The 4292-nt window shown below is 41.5% G+C and overlaps 1 protein-coding gene across 1 annotated transcript in view; it reads left to right on the top strand.

Annotated features, from left to right (window-relative positions):
* PLXDC2 (plexin domain containing 2) overlaps positions 1-4292 on the top strand; it is a 467547-nt gene that overhangs the window by 212005 nt on the left and 251250 nt on the right. The window lies entirely within an intron of this gene.

Genomic DNA, 4292 nt, shown 5'->3' with positions numbered 1-4292 from the left:
TTTTTTTTTTTTTTTTTTTTTTCATATGTCAGGGGAGAGAGTCTAGAACTTATTTAGAAAATGTTGCATTATACATAAAGTGTTGTGGTTTAAAAACTTCCAGCCACTTTAATAAAACTGATATAAAAACTTTTCAGCCAAGAAACAAATAGCACAGTTTTCTGTTTAGGTATTCTTCTGGTTTCCTTTTTTGTTTCCTTCTGAGCTGGAACAGTAGCAATAGTTGTGGAGATTGGGCTGTAGCTACAGAGGGAGAAAAACCAGAGGAGGAGAGGAATGATGTGACTTTTGTTTTTAATTGTAGGGGAGTGGGGGTTCACAATCTGGAGAAATTGTGGTAAGGCAGTGTAGTACAGTTTTGTCAACAAGAGTCTGACAAATCTGACTGCCCTATTTTCATTGTGCAAGGTTTATCACAATGGATGAGGAATAATCAGTCGCCCTCCAGACTGAACACTGTTTTGTTTTGTTTTTTTTAAGAGCTCCTAGTATGCTTGCAGAACATGCTGCAGTTTCAGGGTTCAGGTTCTGGTTCACAAGGTGTAGGCCACATGTAGGCTACACAAGGTTTTGGCCACTAATGGTCTTGATGTTCCATTAGTCAGGGAATCCTTTTTCTGCAGTTCTGCTATCTATTCTCTTTTATGTAGCTCCTATTTCATAACCCTTTAGACTGTTTGTTTGTTTTTTATCTCCAGTAACAGCATTAATTCAGGTGTGGAAACTTTATCTTCAGCTCAGGTGTGGAAATAATGGTCAGTGAAGCATTGGATGCACTATCAAAATGCTCAAGAAGGCTGGATTTTTAAAGACTTATCTATTTAATTCTAATGACCACAGAACTAAAGAAACAACAGGGTTTTTTTTATAATTTTGCCTAGTTTGTTGTACTTTTCTATACAAAAGAGATGATATGGCAAATGAATGCACACTCCAGTGAAGTTATATTTGTTTTTCCCTCAATCTTGAACTGAAAAATACTGTACTTACTCAGTTAGAAGATGAGGTTTTCACCCCTTTTAACATGGGGGGGGGGGTAAAATCACCCTGCTCTACAGTTGAGAACAAGGCAGCCAAGGGACAGCAGGGAGTGGGAGAAAAAGGTATGTAGGCAGCTGCTGTGGCTTCAGCCCCACTCCCTGTCTTCATCCCCACTGCCTCTGCACACCCCACCATTCCTCCCGCACAGCCCCCAGTCTCTTCCCCATCCTGCTTTTCCCTCTCTCCCACTCTGCCATACTCCTCCTTACCTTTGCTCCATACCAACAGGCTCCATCCCTACACAGCCCAAGGCATGGAGCATAGCTCCAGCGTGGCCTTGTAGCAGCAATGCCAGCTCTGGGCCACTGCTATGAAGCCAGGCTGGAGCCATGCTCGAAGGACGGAGCCTGCTGGCATGGAACAAAGGTAAGGGGCTGGGGTAGATAGGTAGGGGGGCCAGGGACCTGAGTTTGCCAGGGGCAGAAGCAGAGTGGAAGGGGGAATCAGGATAGCCTGAGGCTGCAGGGGAGAGCGGAGGCACAATATGGGGATAAGTGAGGGAGGGAGATAGTGGAGAGGCAGACAGCTTGCTCTCTGCTGTCTGCCCCCAACACTTCCACACTCCCTGACCCATTACTGCCCCCCATCACTTCTCCTCCCACCAGCTGCAGTAGTGGGAGGAGACATATTTAAGATGATTCTGAAATAATTAGATTTTTAGATTAGATTAGATCATAATAAATTTATAAATTGTCCATGTGTAGAATTGAATAATTGGGGGTGGTTTTGCATTCAGGGTTGTCTTATATATGAGAAAATATGGCATTGCTCTGGCCCCTTAGCATATTAGTACAGCTTTTAGTTTCTTTTCACCTAGAGAAAAATGAGTGGTATGTTTATATGTGATGACACCCCACCCCACCAGTACCCTACTTTTCAAACGCCTAGATCCACCCATAAAGTAAGATGTAACCATGCTGAACTTCTCAATTTATTAGTTACTGTGCACAAACCTAGAGCCCAGTCCTGACTTCCCTTAGAACACAAACCATAGCACATATCACTCAACTTGGGAACATATGTCAACTCTGAATATTTGTAGCTGTTGCCCAAGCTTGTAATCAGCCTGAGAGAGGGCATCCCATTCTTAGAAAGGCAGAAAGAAAATCCTTGTTAAAAGTCAGAAATCTTTAACTCATTGGATATATGTGGTGAGCACTGGAGTTTAGTTAAGAATTTTTCCCTGCCATGATGTTTGCTTACTGTTAGGGGTGGGCAGAGGGAATGCTTGGTTTAATCCCTTTTAAATGTACTTGTTTTGTGGCATTCTTCACTATTTCCTCTTTCTCTATAGCTGCTTCTGTTGACTTTGTTTAAACAAGGTTTTCAATTAATATTACAATATTATTTGGCAACTTAATGATATTTGACCAATGTTGTTACAAAGTCAGTTGTCATATTTCAATATCTTCAAATAATAACTTTTTCTTGACTCTGGCAAGATTGTAAAAAAGGGAAGGAAGAAACTGTTGCAAGTGTCTATGGGAGTGATAGTTGTTTGTTATAGTAGGTCATTCACAGTACTACTTGTCTAAGAATTAAAACACTCCAGCTTGTGTGCTTTGAGGCATACCATTTGGAGTGTATGTTGGCATGGGAGGCAAGAAGAGTGAGTAGGGGCTGGTGTTTGTTTTTCTTCTGCTTTCAAGGACATTAAAAATGATACAGATAAGCAATCTGATCTTGCTTAGCAAAGTTGTCTGTTCCTTATCAACAGAAATGAGATGAGGAGCAGGACCAAAAGCTGTTTGCTCATGTTGAATATCTGCATGGATTTCTCTGTTTTCCATTTCCACTTGGTATTTTTATTTCGGTGCCAGGGAAGGTGTTGAATCCACTATATTGCTCCCATTGATGTTAATCCTTACCCCAGTATGAAATCTAAGTAAATTGTCTATATTATATCCACTGGGGTGTGTTGTTTTTTTTTTAGAGTCTGGGATGGAATGAATTCTCTGCAGGCTTTGAGGCTGCTAGTGTGGTGCTACTCCCCAGTCAATTCTGTATCCTAATTCCTTCCTTATCCTTGTTGTGGGATCATAGATCCTTGGCCATCATCTTTCTGTAATGGAGCAACTCTTGTGGACACTTGAGGAAGATGTGCTACTCCCACCTTCAACTTTTTTACTGTCCTGTAAATGTTCCTCCTAGTCCTGGTGACCAAAAATGAAGGAGGTATTCAGGAAAACTTCCAGTGAAAGTGATTTCTTTTTTCTTGAGTAATATATATCTTTATATTTATATCTTCAGATATAGATCCCAGATCCCCCTGACACATGAAAGTTATTTTTAGAAAGGTTACTATTTAAAATGACTGTTGAATAAAATTTGTCACGTTAATACAAAGTTAGGGTTGGGTTAGCTCTACAACAGTGGTTCTTAACCTTTTTTAGGAAGAAACCCTTCATTAGACTCAGGGTGGATTTGATTTAAATCAAATCAATTTAAATCATGATTTAAACCACTAGCCAGGAAGCCTTGATTTAGTCATTGCTTTCTATAAAAAGTGCATTCTTGTTATTTGATATCCCTTATTCACTTAACTTCTTGAAACTTTGCACTTTTAGAGTAAGTGCTTGACTGTATGTACACAAACTTGCAGAGCGACAATAGGGCTGATGGGTGGGTAATCGCATCTGTTTTCTCTCATCTCCATATATTGCTGTTAACAAGCATGTTATATCTGGTGACGACAGACTTTCCCTATGCCTGAAAAAGGGTGTTTGTCCCCAAAAGCTTGCAAAGTTTTCCAACTATTTAGTTGATCTAATAAAAGATATGACATCTACCCAAAGAACCTTGTCTGCCTATGGTCTCTAGAGACAAATCCACAGTTTGAGAACTGAAACTAAGCATCACAGAGATGCTTGTTGGGATCTTCTAGATCAGAGGCAGGCAATTATTTTGGGTGGAGGGCCACTTAATGAGTTTTTTTGGTGAGGCATTGAGGGCCGCAAGTGTAGCCCTTCCCCTTGGCAGGTGCCCCACCCCCTGGCAACCATCTTGTGACTGGAAGTCCTGCCCCCTAAGCCCTGACCTTTGCCACTAGGAGTCTTTCCCCTTGCCTAGAAAATACTCCTTTTGGGGTTCGGGGCAGTTTGCTTGTATATTGTGTGTGCAGGGATAAGGGGTATAGTGCAGGTACAGTGTGGAGGCATAGGAGGAGTGGGGGTGTGAGGTATTATGGGTGGGTGTGGTTGAGGTGTGGTGTGTGTGGGGGACTTCTGGGTGCATGTATGTGGTTGTTGAAT

Source organism: Gavialis gangeticus, unplaced genomic scaffold, assembly GCF_001723915.1.
Source record: "Gavialis gangeticus isolate Ggan-Ray unplaced genomic scaffold, GavGan_comp1, whole genome shotgun sequence".
Lineage (NCBI taxonomy): Eukaryota > Metazoa > Chordata > Crocodylia > Gavialidae > Gavialis > Gavialis gangeticus.
The sequence above is the reverse complement of the archived record's forward strand: the minus strand, read 5'-3'. Positions and strand labels throughout refer to the sequence as shown.